We start from the raw sequence: 27,945 nt of genomic DNA on the forward strand, positions 1-27,945 counted from the left end.
TTGTTATGGGGATTTGCTCCTGCTCTGGACAGTTCCTGATATGGACAGAGGTGTCAGCAGAAAGCACTGTGGTCAGACAGAAAAGATCAATACAACTTCCTGTGGAGCACACAGCAGCTGATAAATACTGGAAGTGATAAGATTTTTAAATAGAAGTAAGTTACAAATCTGTTTAACTTTCTGGCACCAGTTAATTTAATAAAAAAAAATATTTTCCACCACAGTACCCCTTTAAACTGTTCCTGTCGCTTAAAGAAAACGTTTTACATGTCCCAGAAGCATGTCGGTCGAGGTCTGAAAGGAATTGTTGAGAAAAGCGCAGCTGACAAGACAACCCCATAGACTTACATTGTAAGTTTGTCCCGCTTTAATCGCTCAGCGAGCTCTTCTCCCAGCTAGTTTTTTAAAGTGTCAGTGCCCATTTAAAGGAATTATCCAGAAGTAGAAAAATAGAGCTTATTTCTTCCAAAAACAGCACCACACCTGTCATCAGGTATTGTGTGGTATTACAACTGGACTCCATTCGCTTGATGGAACAGAGCTGCAATACCACACACAACCTAAGGACAGGTGTGGTGCTGTGTTTTAAATAAATCAGCTCTGTTTTTCTATAAACCCTTTAAAGTGAATCTGCCACAAAGGCCCAGAACAGAGCCTCTGACATATCATACCTGTGTGGATACTACAATGTTTTTCTGATACTCAGAAAATCTGTACGGACACATACATTCGTGCGCCTCCTATTAGATTTAGCACACCTTACTCCAGTGTAGTATTTCTTTGCATCATGTAAAACTCTAATCTTCATACATTTTCCCCAATTATTTGGTTTCCGGCAGCCACCACTAGAGGAAGCATAAGAGCTTAAAAGGGTTATCCAGGAATAGAAAAATTGAGCTAATTTATTTTAAAGAAATGCTCCCCCGTCTGTCTTCAGGTTGGAATGGTTCAGCAGCTTAGTTCTATTGAAGTGAATGGAGCCAATTTGTAAAACCACACCCAACCTGGGAACAGATGTGGAGCTGTTTTAAAATACATTAGCTCTGTTTTTCAATTCCTGGATAACCCATTTAATGCATAGTGTGGAATCAGCACAGATATTGGTTCTTATGCGCTATATTATTTGTGATCATGTATTTACTTATTCTTTTTCTCCCATCGGCTCTGTTACAACACTTCACCAGTACATTTCATTGAACCAAAGTGACTTATTTGCTGTTACCCATATAACCATACATTCATCCTTCCCTCATTGGTTTCTCTACTGCTAACACATAGCAGAAGATTCAACTGTTGGGCAAGCTAGAGCCACATAGATCTTGGCACCAACAGAGCACCTTAACCCTAAACACAAGTTAGGGGAAAAAGGGGTACTATAAATTAGCTTTGCCTCCCAACTGGTCTTGTATTAACCACATTGTAGCAACATCAGTATTGTCAATAGCATATATTAGATGGAGGGTCCCGTTACAGATAATGCATTGGGTCCCAGGAACCTCCACTGTGCCTCTTGGTTTGGGGAGGTGATGTCAAGCACCTGCTCAGCCAATCAGAGGCTGAAGTGGGAAAACTCTGCTGATGACTGGATGAGTGAGCATGTGACATCACATTAACAAACTCGGGCATGGAGGACAGTAGGAAGCGGAACTTTGTTATTTTAACAGCGGCACGAGAGGAAGGAAGGTAGAAGAGTTTCCATGTCCAGATTTAAAAAAAAGCTTATTGTCAGACTTCCCTTTTAACATTTCCCTGTCATTAAAAAAACTTTTGACATGTCACGACATGAGACATGTCCAAAGTATTGATTAGGGGGGTCTCTGTGCTGATCATTAGAACAACCACACAGTTGTGCGCAACCACCCCCCTGCTAGCCGCAATCTCCATCCAGTTGCACCAAAAGGGATCTATTGACTTACAATGGATCCCATTTCCTACAATTGGACAGAGACCACAGTCAAAAGTTATTTTTTTAATGACTGAGACGTTTTAAAGGAGTACTCTGGTTGACAACAAATGTCACAAAAGTCAACTGGTGCCAAAAAGTTGAACAGATTTGTAAATGACTTCTATTTAAAAATCTTAATCCTTCCAGTACTTATCAGCTGCGGTATACTACAGAGGAAGTTGTGTAGTTCTTTCCAGTGCTCTCTGTTGACACCTCTGTTCATATCAGGAACTATCCAGAGCAGGAGCAAATCCTCATAGCAAACCTTTCCTACTCTGGACAGTTCCTGACATGGACAGAGGTGTCAGCAGAGAGCACTGTAGTCAGACAGAAAAGAACAACTCAACTTCCTCTGTAGTATACAGCAGCTGCTTAGTACTGGAAGGATTCAGATTTTTAAATAGAAGTAATTTGCAAATCTGTTTAACTTTCTGGCACCAGATAATTAAAAAATTTAATTCCACCCGAGTACCCCTTTAATACATCTATCACTAACCCTGAAAATCCAGAGCAATTATCCTTATTATCTTCCAATATTTTTTCATCAAATAATAACCAAGTGGCAGCACGGTTCTCACCTCAGTGCATCCCTTTGTGTGTTCTCCAGTCAAATGTTAGCATGCATTTCCACTGGGTACAGGATAGCTCGGCTGAATACTGCATACAGATTCCATTTCCATATCTTTACCCAAAGCCCTGCAGTGTATGACCAAACCAATTAACTTTCTCTTTATTTTTTATTCTGTTTGCCATGGTAGCGTAACACGCAGTAATGAGGGGTATGGCAATATGTTATTTCACAATTACTATACAGCGCAGAATTTTCAATCTGACTGATTTCGCAAACTGAAGAAGAATTAATATACATTATGCATTTCCTCAGATACGGAGGGATTCTCACAAAAACTATCGTGTTTCGTGTTTCAGAAAATATATAAACCATCACCTTATGTTTTCACATTTGAAGCTATTTTAGGATAATCCGGAAGATTTATTTTAATTGATCCTATATTTTATACTTGTATTATGATGCTTTGGGGGAAATGCCTACTGCTCTCAATTGCCATAACAACGGCCTGCATACAGAAAACTGGATCAGCTGTGTGTCAAAGTAAACGGGTTACCATGGAAACTAGCTTCATTTATTAAAGACGGCAACCAAGCTTAATCAGCCAGAATGCACCCTGCTATCAAGTTCCCCATTACATTCATGTATTTATTTTATAAATAGGATACCAATGTACACAAGATATATGCTTCTATTTTTTATATTAAAAGTCGATTAACTATTTGCATAATATAAGTTATAAGAATATAACTTATAATACATGTCATTTCATTTACTGTAATTATCGATTTAAATCAATAAAAGTTATCTAGTACATGTATTTATATTTTAAGACATCAGACAATGCATTTTGATCATCTAGAATTGGGGAAAAGGTTGGTATATTATCATTCAGGGATTATAGAAATGTTTTCTTAATTGAAAAAAAAGTGGTGAACTGGGGTATTTTTGACAAATTTTTGGACTTTCCTCACATTCATTCCCACCCACCGATCTATAACACATACAGCAGCAAGTGATCCTCTTTACTGCCAGCTTCAGGCTCGGTGGCATGAGATCTGTTTTGGCAGTGGCCTATTATTGCTTTGAAAAAATGGCCAGTCCAGCTCCTGGATGCTATGGATATATATATATATATATATATATACACACCTTAGCAGAGTGCCCATGTTCCCCTGTTTTCTAAACTTATCCTTTTGGGAGAGGAAAAGCAACATAGGAGGAAGCTCTTGTCCTCATATACCGTTCTCATTTCCTGACCTCGTATTCCAACCTAATATCCAAATCTCAACCTCACATCTTGTCCTCATATCTTGTCTTCATATCCCGTCCTCATATTCCGACCTCATATCCTGACCCCAGGTGGAGCTTAGTAGTGATGAAGAGATTGGGGTGTGGGTTTGTGGCTTTGCGGGTGGGGGTGTGACTTTTAGAGGGGCATGGCTTGCAGGATGGGTTTGTCTTGCAAGCTGGACTGACACAGAGATGTAGAGCAGAGCTTGCAGAGTAAGGTACTGGAAGTCCTATCGCCTTTCATGTAACGTCAGACAACCCCCCCACCCTCACATAAGGGGGTAGGTTGGGGTTAATTTAACTATTCTATATTTTATATAATATATAAATAGCATGTGTACCAAATATTAGCGAAATATCTCCAGCCATTTGGAAGTTATGCTGGAACATATATTTCCCATAGACTTGCATGGGACTTTAAACAAAAATACCCGATTCTAGCAAATGGGGGTGGGTTAAGGTTAATTTAACTATCCTATATTTTTAGTTAACATATAAGTAACATGTGTACCAAGTATTATTAAAATATCTTAAGGCATGTGGAAGTGATGCTGGAACATACACTCATGCATACACAGGTGACCCTTCTCGTTCACTACTGACACCCCTTAGAGTACCATATTAACACAGTTATACCATACCTAGGGCATTGAACAGTTTCTACTCAAACCATCACAAGGCAATCGCATGACATTAGGATACAGCATAGTCATGCAGCTACGGGTGTTCTATTAACCACATCTCACTGGATATCATGGTGCAGAGGCATTAATGGAGGTCTATCCTCTTTAGTAAGGGATTGTGCTTTTGTCTCGGCCCAATGATAGCTGGAGTTTGGTCTAAATACCCCCTGGGCAATGCCATGAAAAGACCTTTACGAGGTAATGTCACACTGATCGTACTTCTGGGATTATGGTACGTGACATAATGTACAGTAGCCGGGCCCCTCTAATCTTTATTCCAGGTGCATTAAAAACTCAGAGTGACATTGATTTGGTTGTTAAAGCATTGGTACCGCCATTATTCCATAGTGTTCCAGGAGCCATTCTTTAACATGACAACACCAGGCTGCATGTTGCTTGTGCTACAGTGAGCATCCTGTGGGACCTAAACATTCTACCATGGCCTGCAATGTCTCCAGACTCATCTTCCGTCTAGCACATTTCGAACATCATTGGTTGTCATTTGCAATGGAAGCTGCCAACAGCGGATCTTGATGCATTGCGTGCCCAAGTGCATTTGGTATGGCAGAACAATTCTCAACCTCAATGAGAGCATGCCAAGGCATGTAGGTGTGTGTATTTCTATGTGTGCTGCTTATACTCAATACTAAATAAATCAAGATGTTTTCAATATTTGTTTTCATCATTTGCATATCATTATCTTTATCAATCCCATGATTTCAATAATGTCACGACTTTTAATTTTTGGCAATTTCAATGTTGAAGAATATACTGTATATGAATGTGGAATTCAATTCCTCCTAATCTAGTCAATTGGGTTAATATGCTCTTTTATAAAATATTACAGGATTTCCCAAGTAAGGTGCCTCCAGCTGTTGCAAAACTACAACTCTTAGCATGCTGGGAGTTATAGTTTTGTACAGTTGGAGGCACCTTGCTTGGGAAACACTGGAACATTGGATGGTTCCATATGTATCAGTAGGTCAAAATTCTTCTTAGTACTGTAGTGATTCAGTTGCTTATGTTAAATCAACACATTTTATTTAGAAATTTCAAAAAATGAAAGATTATTGGGTGGTTTGGATTAATTTGAATCCAATGTAGAGCAAGCTATCTTTAAAGGAATTATATGTAACATACGATCACTTCTACAAGCAGACTGCTCACAGTACAGAAAAACATGTTGATGTTCACAATTTCAGCAAAAAAAAAAAACATGTTGTCTGTTTTGCATGCAGTAATCACAATAACCACAGGAGGGCAGCATAAAGCTTTGTTTCCATTGGCCTGTCAAAAACAGGAAGTCGTAAAGGCCTTTTTTGTACCAGGCAATTTCTGTCAGTCTAGCAGAATGAGAGCAGCATAACAACAACTTGTCTTGTACCGTGTTTTTCTATGGCTTATAGAGAGATGCCATTTATTGTAGATATTGTGTCTTTAACATTACTAAAACATAAGAATTCTTATACCAGGATCATTTTCATAATGTTTTGTCCCATTTTCCCATTAGCAAGATTCTTGCCCCTTCAGGCTCGCTTATTGCTCGAACCTTTGCTAAGTTTGCTACTCATATAATGAATATTGCTACTAAAATATTCATTGTAATATTCCTTGTAGCCTTTCTATCTAATATTGGATATATCCTTATTCTTTGTCCTCCTGTCACTGAAATTACATAGTGTTCCCCTTCTGCGAGCTCTTTAATCTCTCTTTCTACCTGGCATATTGTGCTATCACACATTCTGCTTTGCTTCTGATCTCACTTCACAGGAATCTCATATAGTTATCATCTCTACTTTTCCTTCTTACCACAGGCTTTAAATAAAATATGAGTAGGCACCGCAAAGGCAATATATCACCATATTAATATTAAAATTAAATTTCAGAAATTGCTTTCATGTCTTTGGCGCTTTATTATGGTAATGGCCAATGTTGTAATTGCAGAGTGGACATAGATATTGCTGTAGGATTATTCATAAGCAGCATATTAGTCCACCTGAATACACACAACCGGCAGCATTGTATAGTCTGGTAAACTGGCCTACCAAGCATTATATATCAGTTTCCAACAAAACAGAAAACACACTTGTATTAACATTAATGACAAGTAACATATGATTCTCTGGATCTGTTTGGGTTTCAAGTATTGGGTCAGGGTTAGGACTTTTTTCTTTTGTTAAAGGGATTGTGCAATCTGTGCATTTGGAAATATAGAATCTTTTCATTGGCTGTCATGAAGTCATTTACATTGGATGGCCTTGACTTCCCCAAAAAGCAGTCCCTGACAAATTTCAAGAGTGGGTGTCTCTAAAGAAACAACTTGCAAACTTTGCAAAAAGTTTTTATAAAATCAAGATAACATTATATGTATATTTGTATTTGGTTAATGATTGTGTATATTTTTGGGTGAAAAAATATTCCATACTTCTTACCACTAGGTCCCCTCCACTGTCCAGAACACTGTCTTTTCCTTGGAGAGTATGTGGGACAAGCAGGGCTCTGTGCAGGCTCCTGACTTGCCAAATAGCTTGCTCTGTGAGCTGGGGGCGTGCAACAGAGCCTCGGTGCACAGAACAGCCAGTTGTCAGCTCTGAGGAGCAAGTAGGTGTATGTGACTGGGAGGAACACATGTTGGCAAAAGAAGACAAAACGTGGCAGGGGCTCTGTGTGTGTGTGTGGGGGGGGGGAGGTCAAGATGGCAAAGGCTGTATAAGGAAAGAGAGGAGAGGGGAGACAGAAACATTAAAAAGTAGTGATTGTGAAGAGGTAGAGGGGAGACAGTAAATATGAGATAGCACAAGGTGTCAGAGGCTGTTTGGTGAGAGTAAGGAGGGGAAAACCCCCAAAACATTCAACCACCTGTACACAACTCAAGCAGCAGCAGCAGAAGCTCTCTGGTCTCCCTTTCTCAGTTTACTAATATAGAAACAGGTTAAACTCACTTATCCGATTAGATTTCCTATTTTACTGCTGCTCACTCCTTCTCCTGGCCTCTGCCTCTTCTACATAGACAACAGAGGAAAATCCAAGGTCTCACAGTGCAGACCAAGCTAGAGAATAGTTGTATGGATCATACATAACTTATTATAAGACATCATACATAGTGTTGCTCGCGAATATTCGCAATGCGAATTTTATTTGCGAATATCACATATTCATGTATTTGGATTTACGAATATATAGATATTTTTTTCACAGTACACATCACAGTGATCATTCCTCTCTGCTTCCAGCTTGTGTGGTGTAAAGAGGGCTCTAATACTACTGTGTGAGACTGGCGTGCAAATTTTCGCATATGCTAATTTTTGCACATGCTAATTTTTGCATATGCAAATTTTCGCATATGTAAAAATAAAACGCAAATATTATGAATATGCTAATTTAGCGAATATATGACGAATATTCGTCCATATATTCCGCGGAATATCGCAAATTCGAATATGGCCTATGCCGCTCAACACTAATACACACTGCACCACACAGTTTCCATTAGGTGTTTACAAGCTGTTATGTCTTGTACACTCCAACTCAGGGGTTTACCTTCTATCAGGGGTTTCCAATTGGTTATTGGGAAAGTGTTGAATTACATTATTGCCCTTTGAGAGGCTCTGCTGGTTTTTGTCTTTATAAGGTCTACAGCACAGGCAGCAAGTCACTTTGCTGTAAGGGCCTGTGAAGTTCAGCAGCTGTTTAACTCTCAAGCTTTGACCGATGTTTTGACAATGGTTGTCCAACAATCTTAATGGCCAAATATCCACTTATGTAAAAAGGCTCCAACTGAGACTCCAACTAAATTCACAAATGTATCATTGCACCATTGGGATAATAACTGGATTGTGAAGCTATAACTATTGCTTTATTAACCTGTTGTGCAATAAAGATATTTAGGTCCATCTATTCCCTAATTTTGAGGTCAGCTGGTTGTCTATATAGACCATTTATTTTACATTGTTTGAACAGTACTTGTAAAGCATCATAACAATTAAAATTTGTTCCAGATACTAGATGTCTCCATCTGGAAAAATATGAACCATACCCATGGGAATGTCTCACTTGTGCATTAGTGTTGCTCTGAGGTCTAGTTAGGTGTAACGTCGACCCTGTACAGAGTGTTGACTTGTACACTAAAGCGCCTCAGGGTGTTTCAGCTACCTTAGTTACCATTGCATCTAAGACTTACTAAGGCCCCAGACTTCCACATATATCAGTTGTCTCAGATACTAATACTTTTAATGGAGATAAAAATAGTATTGTCTACTTTCAGTACCCAAACCTACATTACTAATGCTCTTATCCTCCTTTTACTAATGCACTGCATTTGAAAGAATAAGTAATATAATGATATGGTATGTCATCAAGATGATTATTGTTTTATTTATTTCAATTGGGTGAGCATTCAGTTATAGTATTCCTGGGAATAACATGCTGCATAGCATTTTAGGACATAGAAGAATTTTGAACATCCAATATAAGTTTACCTAGAGTCAACAATGACTGTAAACTGTGCACACAGGAAAAATTTGCATCAGGCAAAATCTTTAACTATTAGATTATAATTAGAGATGAGCGAACTTTTCAAAAATTCGATTCGGCCGATTAGCCAAATTTTCCGAAAAAGTTTGCTTCAATCCAAATTTTATTGTGGCAAATCTATATTAAAAAAGGCTATTTCTAGCCTACATACAGCCTCTAGAGGTATAGAACACGTTGCTGTGTTCTAAAATGCATATGGAGTGTGCTGGGGTAGTGAAATAATACTGTTATTCAGAATAACATGCAGAGTACTGGCATCGCTTTTAGAAACACTGCCGCACCCGCACAGCAGCACAATGACAGAGCCTGGTGGTGGCATCAGTGTCAGCAGAACATTTAGTGACTGAATGATATAGCGTGGAGGTGTTGGCAGCATGAGGAGACCATATAGCGGCTGAATGGCACAGCGTGGAGGTGTTGGCAGCATGAAGACACCATATAGTGGCTGAATGACACAGCTTGGATGAGGCTGAAGCATAATGACACCATATAGTGGCTGAATGACACAGCATGGAGGTGTTGGCAGCATGAGGAGACCATATAGTGTCTGAATGGCACAGCGTGGAGTTGCCAACAGCATGAGTAGGCACTAGGCCTTCACAATCCCTAAGATTAAAAGATGAATTAAGAAAGTTAAACAGAAGATTTTGCATAGTGGGTGCTACCTATGAGAAAATTTGAAATTCCCAGACCCAGGCCCCACAGCGGCATCAGTAACCCATATATTGCCTGAATGACACAGCCTGGAGTTGGCTAATGCACGAGTACACAGCAGGGCTTCACAATCCCCCCCCAAAAAACACACAATTTTTGAAATGTTTTAAAAAGATTTTGGAAAGCGGGTGTTACCTATAAGAAAATGTGAAATTCCCAGACCCAGGCCCAGCAGCGCCATCATTTTTTTTATTTGAAAATTAAAACAAACTTTGAGTGTCCTGGACCCCATTGTGTGGGTACGAAGGACCAAATCCAACAAGCCCCCACAGCAACATCAGTAAACCATATATTGCCTGAATGACACAGCCTGGAGTTGGCTGATTCACGAGTACACAGCAGGGCTTCACAATTCCCCCCCCCCTCAAAACACCACAATTTTAGAAATTTTTGAAAAGGTTTTGGATAGCGGGTGCTACCTATGAGAAAATTTGAAATTCCCAGACCCAGGCCCCACAGCGGCATCAGTAACCCATATATTGCCTGAATGACACAGCCTGGAGTTGGCTGATGCACGAGTACACAGCAGGGCTTCACAATCCCCCCCCCCCCCCCCCCAAAAAAAAAAAACACAACAATTTTAGAAATTTTTGAAAAAGATTTTGGATAGCGGGTGTGAAAATTTGAAATTCCCAGACCCAGGCCCCACAGCGGCATCAGAAACCCATATATTGCCTGAATGACACAGCCTGGACACAGCAGGGCTTCACAATCCCCCTCAAAAAACCACACAATTTTTGTAATTTTTGAAAAAGATTTTTGATAGCGGGTGCTACCTATGAGAAAATTTGAAATTCCCAGCCCCAGGCCCAGCAGCGCCATCATTTTTTTATTTGAAAATTAAAACAAACTTTGAGTGTCCCGGACCCCATCGTGTGGGTACGAAGGACCAAATCCAACAAGCCCCCACAGCAACATCAGTAAAGCATATATTGCCCGAATGACACAGCCTGGAGTTGGCTGATTCACGAGTACACAGCAGGGCTTCACAATTCCCCCCAAAAAACACCACAATTTTAGACATTTTTGAAAAAGATTTTGGATAGCGGGTGCTACCTATGAAAAAAAATGAAATTCCCAGACCCAGGCCCAGCAGCGCCATCATTTATTGATTTGAAATTTAACCCCTTAAGGACCAAGGACGTACCGGTACGTCCTTGGTCCTGCTCTTCTGATATAACGCGGGGTTACACAGTAACCCCGCGTCATATCATGGCGGGCCCGGCGTCATAGTGAAGCCGGGACCCGCCTCTAATAGCGCGCAGCGCCGATCGCGGCGCCGCGCGCTATTAACCCTTTAGCCGCGCGCTCAAAGCTGAGCCGCGCGGCTAAAAGTGAAAGTGAAAGTTCCCGGCTAGCTCAGTCGGGCTGTTCGGGATAGCCGCGGCTAATCGCGGCATCCCGAACAGCTGACAGGACAGCGGGAGGGCCCCTTCCTGCCTCCTCGCTGTCCGATCGCCGAATGACTGCTCAGTGCCTGAGATCCAGGCATGAGCAGTCATCCGGCAGAATCGTTGATCACTGGTTTCTTATGAGAAACCAGTGATCAACATAGAAGATCAGTGTGCGCAGTGTTATAGGTCCCTATGGGACCTATAACACTGCAAAAAAAAAGTGAAAAAAAAAAGTGAATAAAGATCATTTAACTCCTCCCCTATTAAAAGTTTGAATCACCCCCCTTTTCCAATAAAAAAAAAAAAACACAGTGTAAATAAAAATAAACATATGTGGTATCACCGCGTGCGGAAATGTCCGAATTATAAAAATATATCATTAATTAAACCGCTCGGTCAATGGCGTGCGCGCAAAAAAATTCCAAAGTCCAAAATAGTGCATTTTTGGTCACTTTTTATATCATTTAAAAATGAATAAAAAGTGATCAATAAGTCCTATCAATGCAAAAATGGTACCGTTAAAAACTTCAGATTATGGCGCAAAAAATGAGCTCTCATACCGCCCCATACACGGAAAAATAAAAAAGTTATAGGGGTCAGAAGATGACAATTTTAAACGTATTAATTTTCCTGCATGTAGTTATGATTTTTTCCAGAAGTCCGACAAAATCAAACCTATATAAGTAGGGTATCATTTTAATCGTATGGACCTACAGAATACATATCAGGTGTCATTTTTACCGAAAAATGTACTACGTAGAAACGGAAGCCCCCAAAAGTTACAAAACAGCGTTTTTTTTTCAATTTTGTCGCACAATGATTTTTTTTCCCGCTTCACCATAGATTTTTGGGCAAAATGACTGATGTCATTACAAAGTAGAATTGGTGGCGCAAAAAATAAGCCATCATATGGATTTTTAGGTGTAAATTTGAAAGAGTTATGATTTTTTAAAGGCAAGGAGCAAAAAACGAAAATGCAAAAACGGAAAAACCTCCGGTCCTTAAGGGGTTAAAACAACCTTTGCGTGTCCCGGACCCCAGCATGTGGGTGCGAAGGACCAAATCCAACAAGCCCCCACAGGGCTCATGTGGTCGTGAGATGTAGGCGCAACGTCTCCATTGCCCTGACCTGCCCTTGTTTCCAAGACATCTTGCCAAGGCAAACCATGTGAAAAACAGCGTGACAACACCGTGACCTGCACACATGGTATGCTGAAGGGCCACTGAGACTTGACCGGGCAGTGGAGGCTTAAGACACAGTGGAGGATGTGGAGGATGTGGAGGCGGAGTAGCACACTGTCACAGGACCAACGGGCTGACAGAGTGTAGCAGGAAGCAGCATTGAGTAGACACCAGGGCTTCAGAATCCCAAAGGAAAAACAACCATTTAAAAAAAAAAATTGTGAATTCGGGTAGAAAAACAGACATGGTGCACATCTACAATCTTGTATAATGATCTGACTGCTTCTCAGCATAATATCAAAAACTAACAGGTTGTTAGTATACATTTTTGATCAAAAAGTACAAGCCCACTCGCCACGTCAAGGCCACCTATTTAGAGTGGGTCCCTATTGTCCCTAGCATAAAATGGCGCAGCACCGGGCGGCGACCACCACCGCCGCGACACCAATGCCCACAGGGGGGAACGACCCACCGGCGGAGCAGCCCCAATGCCACTCAAACCAGTCTATGGCCCGCACCCCCCCCCGCAGACACGGCGCCACGGCAGCAACGGACACCGCACAGCACCACACCAGTGTGAACAAGGTCCAATAGCTCACTTACCATGCTCTCACAGTCAGACTGGGAGGCTGCTAGGAAAGAAATGACCCATGTGTAGCTAACTACTACTTATATAGGGTTGGGCTGAGGGGGTGGGGAAGAGTTCAGCACATGTAAAAAAAAAAAGAAAAAAGGAGGGGATAGAAATCACAGTGTGAATTCGGGTAGAAAAACAGACATGGTGCACATCTACAATCTTGTATAATGATCTGACTGCTTCTCAGCATAATATCAAAAACTAACAGGTTGTTAGTATACATTTTTGATCAAAAAGTACAAGCCCACTCGCCACGTCAAGGCCACCTATTTAGAGTGGGTCCCTAACGTTCCTAGCATAAAATGGCGCAGCACCGGGAGGCGACCACCACCGCCGCGACACCAATGCCCACAGGGGGGAACGACCCACCGGCGGAGCAGCCCCAATGCCACTCAAACCAGTCTATGGGCCGCACCCCCCCCCCCGCAGACACGGCGCCACGGCAGCAACGGACACCGCACAGCACCACACCAGTGTGAACAAGGTCCAATAGCTCACTTACCATTGTTACGCCGAGCGCTCCGGGTCCCCGCTCCTCCCCGGAGCGCTCGCTTCACTCTCCCCGTGGCAGCGCTCCGGTCACGTCCTCTGACCCGGGGCGCTGCGATTCCGCTGCCAGCCGGGATGCGATTCGCGATGCGGGTAGCGCCCGCTCGCGATGCGCACCCCGGCTCCCCTACCTGACTCGCTCTCCGTCTGTTCTGTCCCGGCGCGCGCGGCCCCGCTCCCTAGGGCGCGCGCGCGCCGGGTCTCTGCGATTTAAAGGGCCACTGCGCCGCTGATTGGCGCAGTGGTCCCAATTAGTGTGTTCACCTGTGCACTTCCCTATATCACCTCACTTCCCCTGCACTCCCTTGCCGGATCTTGTTGCCTTAGTGCCAGTGAAAGCGTTCCTTGTGTGTTCCTTGCCTGTGTTTCCAGACCTTCTGCCGTTGCCCCTGACTACGATCCTTGCTGCCTGCCCCGACCTTCTGCTACGTCCGACCTTGCTTTTGCCTACTCCCTTGTACCGCGCCTATCTTCAGCAGCCAGAGAGGTGAGCCGTTGCTAGTGGATACGACCTGGTCACTACCACCGCAGCAAGACCATCCCGCTTTGCGGCGGGCTCTGGTGAAAACCAGTAGTGGCTTAGAACCGGTCCACTAGCACGGTCCACGCCAATCCCTCTCTGGCACAGAGGATCCACTACCTGCCAGCCGGCATCGTGACAGTAGATCCGGCCATGGATCCCGCTGAAGTTCCTCTGCCAGTTGTCGCTGACCTCACCACGGTGGTCGCCCAGCAGTCACAACAGATAGCGCAACAAGGCCAACAGCTGTCTCAACTGACCGTTATGCTACAACAGTTACTACCACAGCTTCAGCAGTCATCTCCTCCGCCAGCTCCTGCACCTCCTCCGCAGCGAGTGGCCGCTCCTGGGATACGCTTATCCTTGCCGGATAAATTTGATGGGGACTCTAAGTTTTGCCGTGGCTTTCTTTCCCAATGTTCCCTGCATCTGGAGATGATGTCGGACCTGTTTCCCACTGAAAGGTCTAAGGTGGCTTTCGTAGTCAGCCTTCTGTCCGGAAAAGCCCTGTCATGGGCCACACCGCTCTGGGACCGCAATGACCCCGTCACTGCCTCTGTACACTCCTTCTTCTCGGAAATCCGAAGTGTCTTTGAGGAACCTGCCCGAGCCTCTTCTGCTGAGACTGCCCTGTTGAACCTGGTCCAGGGTAATTCTTCCGTTGGCGAGTATGCCGTACAATTCCGTACTCTTGCTTCAGAATTGTCCTGGAATAATGAGGCCCTCTGCGCGACCTTCAAAAAAGGCCTATCCAGCAACATTAAAGATGTTCTGGCCGCACGAGAAATTCCTGCTAATCTACATGAACTTATTCACCTAGCCACTCGCATTGACATGCGTTTTTCCGAAAGGCGTCAGGAACTCCGCCAAGATATGGACTCTGTTCGCACGAGGCGTTTCTTCTCCTCGGCTCCTCTCTCCTCTGGTCCCCTGCAATCTGTTCCTGTGCCTCCCGCCGTGGAGGCTATGCAGGTCGACCGGTCTCGCCTGACACCTCAAGAGAGGACACGACGCCGTATGGAGAACCTCTGCCTGTACTGTGCTAGTACCGAACACTTCCTGAGAGATTGTCCTATCCGTCCTCCCCGCCTGGAAAGACGTACGCTGACTCCGCACAAAGGTGAGACAGTCCTTGATGTCTACTCTGCTTCTCCACGTCTTACTGTGCCTGTGCGGATGTCTGCCTCTGCCTTCTCCTTCTCTACAGTGGCCTTCTTGGACTCAGGATCTGCAGGAAATTTTATTTTGGCCTCTCTCGTCAACAGGTTCAACATCCCGGTGACCAGTCTCGCCAGACCCCTCTACATCAATTGTGTAAATAATGAAAGATTGGACTGTACCATACGTTTCCGCACGGAGCCCCTTCTTATGAGCATCGGATCTCATCATGAGAGGATTGAACTTTTGGTCCTCCCCAATTGCACCTCGGAAATTCTCCTTGGACTTCCCTGGCTTCAACTTCATTCCCCTACCCTGGATTGGTCCACTGGGGAGATCAAGAGTTGGGGGTCCTCTTGTTCCAAGAACTGTCTAAAACCGGTTCCCAGTAACCCTTGCCGTAACTCTGTGGTTCCTCCAGTAACCGGTCTCCCTAAGGCCTATATGGACTTCGCGGATGTTTTCTGCAAAAAACAAGCTGAGACTCTACCTCCTCACAGGCCTTATGATTGCCCTATCGACCTCCTCCCGGGCACTACTCCACCCCGGGGCAGAATTTATCCTCTCTCTGCCCCAGAGACTCTTGCCATGTCCGAATACGTCCAGGAGAATCTAAAAAAGGGCTTTATCCGTAAATCCTCCTCTCCTGCCGGAGCCGGATTTTTCTTTGTGTCCAAAAAAGATGGCTCCCTACGTCCTTGCATTGACTACCGCGGTCTTAATAAAATCACGGTTAAGAACCGCTACCCCTTACCCCTCATCTCTGAACTCTTTGATCGCCTCCAAGGTGCCCACATCTTCACTAAATTGGACTTAAGAGGCGCCTATAACCTCATCCGCATCAGAGAGGGGGACGAGTGGAAAACGGCATTTAACACCAGAGATGGACACTTTGAGTATCTGGTCATGCCCTTTGGACTGTGCAACGCCCCTGCCGTCTTCCAAGACTTTGTCAATGAAATTTTTCGTGATCTGTTATACTCCTGTGTTGTTGTATATCTGGACGATATCCTAATTTTTTCTGCCAATCTAGAAGAACACCGCCAGCATGTCCGTATGGTTCTTCAGAGACTTCGTGACAACCAACTCTATGCCAAAATTGAGAAATGTCTGTTTGAATGTCAATCTCTTCCTTTTCTAGGATATTTGGTCTCTGGCCAGGGACTACAGATGGATCCAGACAAACTCTCTGCCGTCTTAGATTGGCCACGCCCCTCCGGACTCCGTGCTATCCGACGCTTTTTGGGGTTCGCCAATTATTACAGGCAATTTATTCCACATTTTTCTACCATTGTGGCTCCTATCGTGGCTTTAACCAAAAAAAATGCTGATCCCAAGTCCTGGCCTCCTCAAGCAGAAGACGCCTTTAAACGACTCAAGTCTGCCTTTTCTTCGGCTCCCGTCCTCTCCAGACCTGACCCTTCCAAACCCTTCCTATTGGAGGTTGATGCCTCCTCAGTGGGAGCTGGAGCTGTTCTTCTACAAAAAAATTCTTCCGGGCATGCTGTCACTTGTGGTTTTTTCTCTAGGACCTTCTCTCCAGCGGAGAGGAACTACTCCATCGGGGATCGAGAGCTTCTAGCCATTAAATTAGCACTTGAGGAATGGAGGCATCTGCTGGAGGGATCAAGTTCTCCTGTTATTATCTACACCGACCACAAGAACCTCTCCTACCTCCAGTCTGCCCAACGGCTGAATCCTCGCCAGGCCCGGTGGTCTCTGTTCTTTGCCCGATTTAATTTTGAGATTCACTTTCGTCCTGCCGATAAGAACATTAGGGCCGATGCTCTCTCTCGTTCCTCGGATGCCTCAGAAGTTGAACTCTCTCCGCAACACATCATTCCACCTGACTGCCTGATCTCCACTTCTCCTGCCTCCATCAGGCAGACTCCTCCAGGAAAGACCTTTGTTTCTCCTCGCCAACGCCTCGGAATCCTCAAATGGGGTCACTCCTCCCATCTCGCAGGTCATGCGGGTATCAAGAAATCTGTGCAACTCATCTCCCGCTTCTATTGGTGGCCGACTCTGGAGACGGATGTTGTGGACTTTGTGCGAGCCTGCACTATCTGTGCCCGGGATAAGACTCCTCGCCAGAAGCCCGCTGGTTTTCTTCATCCTCTGCCTGTCCCCGAACAGCCTTGGTCTCTGATTGGTATGGATTTTATTACTGATTTACCCCCTTCCCGTGGCAACACTGTTATTTGGGTGGTCGTTGATCGATTCTCCAAAATGGCACATTTCATCCCTCTTCCTGGTCTTCCTTCTGCGCCTCAGTTGGCTAAACAATTTTTTGTACACATTTTTCGTCTTCACGGGTTGCCTACGCAGATTGTCTCGGATAGAGGCGTCCAATTCGTGTCTAAATTCTGGAGGGCTCTCTGTAAACAACTCAAGATTAAATTAAATTTTTCTTCTGCATATCATCCCCAGTCCAATGGACAAGTAGAAAGGATTAACCAGATCTTGGGTGATTATTTGCGACATTTTGTTTCCTCCCGCCAGGATGACTGGGCAGATCTCCTCCCATGGGCCGAATTCTCGTATAACTTCAGGGTCTCTGAGTCTTCCTCCAAATCCCCATTTTTCGTGGTGTACGGCCGTCACCCTCTTCCCCCCCTCCCTACTCCCTTGCCCTCTGGTCTGCCCGCTGTGGATGAAATTTCTCGTGACCTTTCCATCATATGGAGAGAGACCCAAAATTCTCTCTTACAGGCTTCATCACGCATGAAGAAGTTCGCGGATAAGAAAAGAAGAGCTCCCCCCGTTTTTTCCCCTGGAGACAAGGTATGGCTCTCCGCTAAATATGTCCGCTTCCGTGTTCCTAGCTACAAGTTGGGACCACGCTATCTTGGTCCTTTCAAAATTTTGTGTCAAATTAATCCTGTCTCTTATAAACTTCTTCTTCCTCCCTCTCTTCGTATCCCTAATGCCTTTCACGTCTCTCTTCTCAAACCACTCATCCTCAACCGTTTTTCTCCCAAATCTGTTCCTCCCACTCCTGTTTCTGGCTCCTCGGACATCTTCTCGGTCAAAGAAATTTTAGCTGCCAAAAAGGTCAGAGGGAAAAATTTTTTTTTAGTGGACTGGGAGGGTTGTGGTCCTGAAGAGAGATCCTGGGAACCTGAGGACAACATCCTAGACAAAAGTCTGCTCCTCAGGTTCTCAGGCTCTAAGAAGAGGGGGAGACCCAAGGGGGGGGGGTACTGTTACGCCGAGCGCTCCGGGTCCCCGCTCGCTCCGGGTCGAGCGCTCGCTTCACTCTCCCCGCGGCAGCGCTCCGGTCACGTCCTCTGACCCGGGGCGCTGCGATTCCGCTGCCAGCCGGGATGCGATTCGCGATGCGGGTAGCGCCCGCTCGCGATGCGCACCCCGGCTCCCCTACCTGACTCGCTCTCCGTCTGTTCTGTCCCGGCGCGCGCGGCCCCGCTCCCTAGGGCGCGCGCGCGCCGGGTCTCTGCGATTTAAAGGGCCACTGCGCCGCTGATTGGCGCAGTGGTCCCAATTAGTGTGTTCACCTGTGCACTTCCCTATATCACCTCACTTCCCCTGCACTCCCTTGCCGGATCTTGTTGCCTTAGTGCCAGTGAAAGCGTTCCTTGTGTGTTCCTTGCCTGTGTTTCCAGACCTTCTGCCGTTGCCCCTGACTACGATCCTTGCTGCCTGCCCCGACCTTCTGCTACGTCCGACCTTGCTTTTGCCTACTCCCTTGTACCGCGCCTATCTTCAGCAGCCAGAGAGGTGAGCCGTTGCTAGTGGATACGACCTGGTCACTACCGCCGCAGCAAGACCATCCCGCTTTGCGGCGGGCTCTGGTGAAAACCAGTAGTGGCTTAGAACCGGTCCACTAGCACGGTCCACGCCAATCCCTCTCTGGCACAGAGGATCCACTACCTGCCAGCCGGCATCGTGACAACCATGCTCTCCCAGTCAGACTGGGAGGCTGCTAGGAAAGAAATGACCCATGTGTAGCTAACTACTACTTATATACGGTTGGGCTGAGGGGGTGGGGAAGAGTGCAGCACATGTTAAAAAAAAAAAGGAGGGGATAGAAATCACAGTGTGAATTCGGGTAGAAAAACAGACATGGTGCACATCTACAATCTTGTATAATGATCTGACTGCTTCTCAGCATAATATCAAAAACTAACAGGTTGTTAGTATACATTTTTGATCAAAAAGTACAAGCCCACTCGCCACGTCAAGGCCACCTATTTAGAGTGAGTCCCTAACATCCCTAGCATAAAATGGCCCAGCACCAAGCGGCGACCACCATCGCCGCGACACCAATGGCCAAAAAATAATTTGTACACACTAAGGCTTCACAATCCCCCCCCCCCCCCAAAAAAGCACAACAATTGTAGAAATTTATGAAGAAGACTTTTGGATAGCGGGTGCTACCTATGAGAAAATTTGAAATTCCCAGACCAAGGCCCAGCAGTGCCATCAGTAAACCATATATTGCTTGAATGACACAGGCTGGAGTTGGCTGATGCACGAGTACGCACCAAAGCTTCACAATCCCTAATAAAAAAGACAAACATTTTTGACGAAAAATTTTAACGAAAATTTAGGACAGAGAGTGCTCTCTATATATTACCAGAATGACGCAGCCTGGAGTTGGCTGCAGCATGAGGAGACCATTGAAATGTGTGATTTTTCTATTTGAAATTTAAATCAAAATTTGTGTCCCAGACCCCGCTGTGTGGGTACAAAGGACCTAATCTCACAAGCACCCACAGGGCTCATGTGGCCGTAAGATGTAGGCGCAACGTCTCCATAGCCCTGACCGGCCATTTTTGTTTTTTGTACCTTTGTTTAAGAACAAGCGCATATCCAAGAGTCAAGAAGACTCTATAATGAAGGACGGTGGACCACCAAAAGACATTCTTCTATAAAATAATTTTTTATGAAATAAAGAAGCAGAGTTCATTCCTCTCCGTATTTTTTGGGAAAATTTTACTTAAAAAATCACACGCAACAAGCGTTCAATATTGTAATGGTTATTATTCTGGAAAATTCAAGTTTATTACAGTGATAATTATCAGAAAATTAAAAAAAAAACACTACCCAAGAGTGTTTAATAACCCCATACCATTGCACCATAAATGTTGAAATTTAAATTAAGCATGTATGTATGTATTTCAAAAATCCTAAAATTAAAAGCCCAAGCCCAGAAGCATCATGAAGTCAAGGAGTTCCTGAAAGACACAGGAGCAGTCAGGACTAGGCATCAGCAGTACCCAATAGGCATTAATAACCACTTACATTGCACGATCAATCGCAAGATCGAGCAATAACAGGTGTGTTATGCCCTCAGATGTCCGGGGCTGCAGGCGCGCTACACTGAACGGACCAGCGTGTGTCTATCTTTCACCAACAGGTGCGGGTAACCTGCTGAACCTCGTTCGTGATAGGGATTGCAATTATTTGCCAGGAAAGAAGAATCACAACTAAGTGCGGGTCAAAAGCTCGGGTTCATTAAGTCCCTGCCCTTTGTACATACCGCATGTCTCTACTACCGATGGTTTGGATGGTTTAGTGAGGTCCTCGGATAGTCCCCGGCGGGGTAGGAGAAGGCCCTGGCAGAGCGCCGAGAATTTAAAGATCGTTGTTGAAATTTGCATTAAGCATGTATGAGCTACTGCTAAACTTCCAAAAATTAAAGGCCCAAGGCCAGAAGTGTCAGTGAGGCAAGTAGTTTCTGAAAGACACAGAATGAGTCAAGAGCAGGCATTCACAGTACCCAAGAGGGTTTCATAACCTCTTACATTCAAAGCTCCATGTTGAAATTTGCATTAAGCATGTATTTAGCTACTGCTAAACATCCAAAAATTGAAGGTCCAAGGCCTGAGGCATCAGGGAGGCAAGTAGTTCCTGAAAGACACAGGATGAGTCAGGAGCAGGCTTTCGCAGTACCCAAGAGGGTTTCATAACCCCTTACATTTAAAGATCAATGTTGACATTTGCATTAAGCATGTATTTAGCTACTGCTAAACTTCCAAAAATTAAAGGCCCAAGGCCAGAAGCATCAGTGAGGCAAGTAGTTCCTGAAATACACAGGATGACCCAGGAGCAGGCAATGGCAGTACCAATGAGGGTTTCATAACCCTAATTCATAACCCAAGAGGGTTTTATAACCAACCATAATTGGGAAAAGTTGGTGTAGCAGCATGGTCAATCTACTCTGAGGCATCTGGCATTGATGGCTGGAAATCCTGGCTGATCCATCCCTGATTCATCTTGACAAACGTCAGTATCTCCACATTTTTAGTGGACAGACGAGTTCACCTTGGGGTGACTATGGCCCCGGCCGCACTAAACACCCGCTCTGATGGCACACTACTGGCCGGGGAGGACAGCTTTTCCAGGGCAAACTCTGCTAGTTGTGGCCATAAATCAAGTTTGGCTGCCCAGAAGTCCAGCGGATCTTCAATGGTTGTTGGCATGGTCATGTAAAGGTATGCCACCACCTGCTGGTTCAGGTCCTGCTCCATGTCTACCTGCTGCTGATGAGTTGCTTCACTATGCGGGTGAAGAAAGCTACTCATCAGTGACTGTAGACTCAGGCTGCTGCTGATTGAGCTGGTACTGCTCCGGCCACGCCTCCCCTCCCCAGCAGCCATGGCAGTGGAAGGTGAGCGCAGAGGGCCCCCAGAGTCAGACCTGCGAGTGGATGAACCATGTAGCCGATAGGCATTGGCCAACTGACTACGTAGAATCTCTCTGTAGTAGGTCAGTTTGTCCTCCCTCTCAGTGGGTGTAAAAAAGGTCCCTATTCTGGGACGGTAGCGAGGGTCTAATAAGATGGACATCCAGAAGTCATCCCGCTGACAAATTTTTAAAATTTGGGGGTCACTACGCAAGCAACTGAGCATGCATTGTGTCATTTGCGCCAGTGACTCGGAGGGACTACCTGCCTCCATCTCCACTGCATACTGCCACGGTGTGTCTGGGTCCTCTGTCTCGCCTTCTTCATAACCCTCCAGCTCCTCTGGCTGCTCCTGCTCCTCCTCTCCTGTCCAATGACTAGAAACATCGTCCATCTCATCCAAACTAAACTGTGATCCGCTCTGCCCCTCATCATCCTACTCCTCCAGTTCAGCCCCCACAGGGCTCATGTAGCCTTGCGATGAAGGCGCAATGTCTCCATTGCCGTGACCAGCCATGGTTTTAATCATTTGTTGTAGGAAATGTAGGAGTGGAATAACGTCGTTCATGGCGTAATCCAAGCGATTTACAAATAATGTGGCTTCCTCAAAGGGCCTCAGCAAACGGCAGGTGTCACGTATGAGCTGCCACCGATTCACATTGAAGTTACACAGGGGAGTACTCCTATCTGCTTGGATCATCAAGAAATCGGTGATGGCTTTTCTTTGTTCGTATAGTCTGTCCAACATATGGAGGGTGGAATTCCAACGTGTGGCAACGTCACAAATAAGACTATGTTGTGGGATACCGTTCTGACTCTGCAGCTCAAGGAAGGTGTGCTTGGCGGTGTACGAGTGGCTGAAGTGCATGCACAGTTTCCTCGCCATTTTCAGGATGTTTTGCAAATGGGGTGAGGAAGACTTGAGGAAGTGCTTGACAACCAGATTCAACACGTGTGCCATGCAGGGCGCATGTTTCCCACTTCCTTGTCGCAGCGCGGACACGATGTTCTTCCCATTGTGGGTCACCATGGTTCCCATTTCCAGATTTCATCGAGTAAGCCATACTCGGATTTCCTTATGAATGAACTTTAGCAGTTCCTCCCCTGTGTGACTCCGTTCGCCAAGGCAAACCATGTGAAGAACAGCTTAACACCGCCGTGCCCTACACACATGGTACGATGAAGGGCCACCGAGATTTGGACGTGCAGTGGAGGCTGAAGACATGGTGGAGGATGAGGAGGCGGCATCGCACACTGTAACAGGAACAATTGCCTTGGAGCGAGAGCATGGAGGAGGAAGCGGTGTCACCTTTCCAAGTTGCTGTTGTGGCTATGCAGGAACCACATTTACCCAGTGGGCCGTAAAAGACAAGTATTGTCCCTGCCCATAGTTACAGCTCCACACATCGGCGCTGCCGTGCACTTTTGAACACACCGACAGGCTCAAGGACTGGCCCACCTTCTCTTGTACAAACTTATGCAGGGCTGGTACTGCTTTCTTCGCAAAGAAATTACGGCTTGGGACTCTCCACCTCGGCTCGGCACAAGCCATCAATTGTCTGAAAGGTGCAGAGTCCACCACTTGAAAAGGGAGGGACTGCAACACCAGCAACTTGGAAAGGAGCACATTTAACTTCTGCACCGTTGGATGAGTGGGCGCATACTGTTGTCTCTTGGACATGGCTTCGCCGATGGATTGTTGGCGGAATGGCTGACTAAAAGCGGGAGAAGCAGGAGCGACAGAAGGAGGGTTTGACACACAGCTCACTTCGGCTGAGGTGGTGGAACCTTGGCTGGATGTAGGAGGGAGTGGATGGCCACTGGGTGATGTAGCAGGCTGGACCACTCCATTGGAGCCACGGTTCTCCCAGGCCGCTTTATGGTGGCAAATCATGTGTCGTCGCCGGGCCGTGGGGTTGACATTGGGACCCTGGCCACGCTTCACCTTCTGCCGACAGATCTTGCATGATGCTACGTGAACCTCCTCCGGGTGCCTTATGAAAAACTTCCACACCGCCGAGTAGCTGATTTTCCCACCCGCAGTCCGCACTAATTGACTGCTACTGGCACCGTCTCCAGGAACCCCTGTTCCACTACCTCCCGGAGAGGTAGGCTGCCGCGAAGCAGGTGGTCTCCCCCGGGCACGTTTGGCTCCTGAATTTCCACTCCTGCCACCACGCTGACTGCCAACAGTGCTACCGCCTTGCTGCCTCAAGGGCAACCAGCAACTCTCCTCTCCTGATGATGATGAAGCCCCTTCTGCACCCGGCTCCCAATTGCGATCGGCTTCATCATCATCAACAGGTGTGTGCACGTCACTGATGTCCTCCTCAGGTTCCCCAACAGTGTCTGTTCCAGGAACTTGAACACTTGCAACACCGCCTCCCACTTCACTCTCCGCATCATTACTTGGCCGGCTAGTGGAGCAAGCAGCGCATGTCTCCTCCCCTTCTTGGCTGTCCAGTAGCTGCTGATTGTCCTTTATTAGATCGTCCTCAGTAAATAGTGGAGCAGAACCCACAGCATAAGATACTTATTTAGGAGAGGGAACAGCATAGGACAAAGGCAATGGGAGGACAGGGACTGCTCCCGGGCCATGCCAACTGAGGGTTGTTTCTGAGGAACCCACCGACTGTTGACTGGGCATGTCAGATGTCACTTGTGATGATGTGGATGAGCGTGTTAACCAATCGACGACGGCAGATGGGTTGCTGGTGGAGACAAGACCGCTGGCTGATAACGGGAGCTCAGGCCTCTCGCTGCGACTCCTGCTGCCACTCGCCCCAAGTCTGCAGCCAACTCTGCCTGAAGTATTTAGGCCTCTGACACTCCTCTGTGCACGTCCTGGCACTTCTCTGACTGACATACTTAGTGCGTTTATGAGGGTATTACAATACGCTACACTACTCTTTAAACATATAACACTATAACAGCAGCAGGTGATTACTTACGGCTGTCTTTTCACAGTATGTAGGCCCTTTACAGATAAACAGGTACAAGATGGTACACTACTTGGATGTACGTATCCGGTATGCACTGATGAGGGCAGTAAGATACGCAATTATACGCAGAAAAAACTCAGTATTTTTGTAAAACACCAGCCAGTGGATTCTATTGTTTGGACTTTGATGGTATGGAGCATTTTGACAGATTAACAGGTACTAAATGGTACAATACTTGGATGTACCTATGCGGTATGCACTGATGAGGGCAGTAATATGCGTAACTATATGCAGAAAAAACTCTGTATTTTTTTAAAACACCAGCCGGTGAATACTATTGTTGGGACTTTGACGGTATGGAGCACCTTGACAGATTAACAGGTACTAAATGGTACAATACTTGGATGTACCTATGTGGTATGCCCTGATGAGGGCAGTAATATGCGTAACTATATGCAGAAAAAACTCTGTATTTTTGTAAAACACCAGCCAGTGGATACTATTGTTTGGACTTTGACGGTATGTAGCCACTTGACAAATTAACAGGTACTAAATGGTACAATACTTTGATGTACCTATGCGGTATGCACTGATGAGGGCAGTAATATGCGTAACTATACGCAGAAAAAACTCTGTATTTAAAAAAAAAACAGCTGGTGAATACTATTGTTTGAACTTGCACAGTATGTAGCCCCTTGACAGATTAACAGGTACAAAATGGTACAAATGCGCTACAGTCCACTGAACAATTATGCATTTCTGAACAGCAGCAGGACCCAACAGTGCAGCACCACAAAAAATACAGGGATTAAACCCTAAATTGCACTTCGTCACACAATTCTGAGCAGCAGAAGATTTGTGGAGCAAAAAAAATAAAAAATCAATTGGGCTGAAAAATGAGGAGATAAGATGCTTCAGAAAGTTCAGGCAGCTTGGAGATCTGTATGAGACAGCTGACAGCTATCTGCCCCTCTCTGCTGCAATGCTCAATAACGTGAATAGGAGGTTTAGCAATCAATGATCCTTCTCAGTGTAACAGCACAGCACTCTGCACTCCTGCCTTTCCCTAATGCTGATGTGACTAGCAGTTGCAGTGTAACGCTGTGGTGTGAGCTATTCACACACACGCAGTCCCGTCTTCTCTATCTGAGTGCATAGATGAAATGAAGAGAGGCAAGATGGCTGCTGATTATATAGGGGCTGTGACATCACATGGGTCAGTGAACACTGATAGGCTGCATCTCACATGTGATTCAGGGTCAGCCCGCCTACCTTCATTCCCGCCGCTGTTTCCCGCCCTGCTATAATCCTCTGCCCCATGTACTCACATGTGGATCCGCCATCTTAGGTCCCCAACAGCCTGGAACGCTGTAAAATGGAGTTTAATGAAGCGATTCGCGCTATCAAATCGCGGCGATATTCGCATTCGTTGCAAATCGAATTTTTCATGAAATTCGTAACGAATTCGGGTTCGTCAACTTCGATTCGCTCATCTCTAATTATAATATCTCAGACTATGGGAGTTTATTTATGTAATATGAAGGTTCCTAACAGCCCAAGTGTAACGCCGAGCGCTCCGGGTCCCGCTGCCTCCCTAGAGCGCTCGCGGCGTCCCTCTGTATGCAGCGCAGCCCGCTTACGGATCGCATCCCATGTCACTTACCGCACGCCTGCTGCTGCTTCTTCCCGGCGCACGCGGCCCCGCTCCCTAGGGCGTGCGTGCCGGCTTACTAAGATTTAAAGGGCCAGTGCACCACTAATCGTGCCTGGCCCAATCTGTGTAAAACTTATAAAAACCTACTCCCCCTTCCTGTCCTTGCCGGATCTTGTTGCCCTAGTGCCCTGAGAAAGCGTTTTGTGTGAATCCCTAGCCTTTGTATCCAGACTCTTTGCGGTTGCCCCTGACTACGAACCATTGCCGCCTGCCCTGACCTTCTGCTTCGTCTGACCTAGCCTTAGCCTTGTCCTTGTGTGCCGCGGCAGTCTCAGCTGCTAGAGAGGTCGAGTCGCTATTGGGGGATACGACCTGGGAGTTACCGCTGCAGCAAGTCCATCCCTCTTTGCAGCAGGCTCTGGTGAAAACCAGTAACTCCTTAGAACCGATCCCCCGGTACGGTCCACGTCATCACCTCACTAGCATAGAGGATCCACCTCCAGTATCCTCACCAGCCGCCAGCCCGGACCCTGACACAAAGTGGACGAGGAAGGGCATATAGTCATGACTGTAAATGTTGGCACCCCTGAAATTTTTCAAGAAAATTAAGTATTTCTCATAGAAAAGCATTGCAGTAATACATGTTTTGCTATACACATGTTTATTCCCTTTGTGTGTATTGGAACTAAACCAAAAAGGGAGGAAAAAAGTTAATTGGACATTAAGTCCCACCAAACTCCAAAAATTGGCTGGACAAAATTATTGGCACCCATATCTTCATATTTGGTTGCACACCCTTTGGAAAAAATAACTGAAATCAGTAGCTTCCTATAACCATCAATAAGCTTCTTACACCTCTCAGCCGTGGACCGCTTCTTACTCCTCTCAGCCGTGGACCACTTCTTACACCTCTCAGCCGTGTTGGACCACTCTTCCTTTGCAAACTGCTCCAGGTCTCTCCTATTGGAAGGGCGCCTTTTCCCAACAGCAATTTTAAGATCTCTCCACAGGTGTTCAATGGGATTTAGATCTGGCCCCCTTCAGAACTCTCCAGCGCTTTGTTGCTTTAGATTCCTGGGTGCTTTTTGCACACATCTTAAAGCTGCTGAAGAAAAGTCCTAGGGAGGACTTGAAACGGGTCCAGCTCCGCTATTAACACCACATATATCCAGCCTCTATATTTGAATACAACTATTGCGCTTATACAGCATCCGCTAAGCCCCAGGTACTTATGCGCATTGCCACAGCCACAAGGACGCCACATACCCTCTGACCGCATCAGGGATTACCTGTACAGCCTCAAAAAAACTGGATCTTTCATTATTGCTGTAACTTCTGAGACGGCCGAGTCTCTATCAGCATATGCCACACATAATAGGACCGTGAATTTGAACATTCTTTCCGCGCATTCTACGCGATTTGGAAAAGTTAACGGCTCATTGAAGTGCTGCAGTCCTCGCTATCCATATGAGACTCCTGAGTCTCTAAGCGGTGATCTATCCTTCAGCTCTTCAGTACTGCAAG

The 27,945-nt window shown here is 45.7% G+C and overlaps 2 long non-coding RNA genes across 2 annotated transcripts in view; one reads left to right on the top strand and one right to left on the bottom strand.

Annotated features, from left to right (window-relative positions):
- The window catches only part of LOC130358531 (uncharacterized), a 165,082-nt gene extending 162,458 nt beyond the window's left edge, over positions 1-2,624 (bottom strand). Inside the window, exon 1 of the long non-coding RNA XR_008889554.1 lies at positions 2,524-2,624. This is a non-coding gene — a long non-coding RNA (uncharacterized LOC130358531). The remainder of the gene's footprint in view (positions 1-2,523) is intronic.
- The window catches only part of LOC130358542 (uncharacterized), a 65,785-nt gene that overhangs the window by 15,425 nt on the left and 22,415 nt on the right, over positions 1-27,945 (top strand). The gene's annotated exons all lie outside the window — the stretch shown is intronic.

The sequence above is a fragment of the Hyla sarda genome, chromosome 1 (assembly GCF_029499605.1).
Source record: "Hyla sarda isolate aHylSar1 chromosome 1, aHylSar1.hap1, whole genome shotgun sequence".
NCBI classification, from domain to species: Eukaryota; Metazoa; Chordata; class Amphibia; order Anura; family Hylidae; genus Hyla; species Hyla sarda.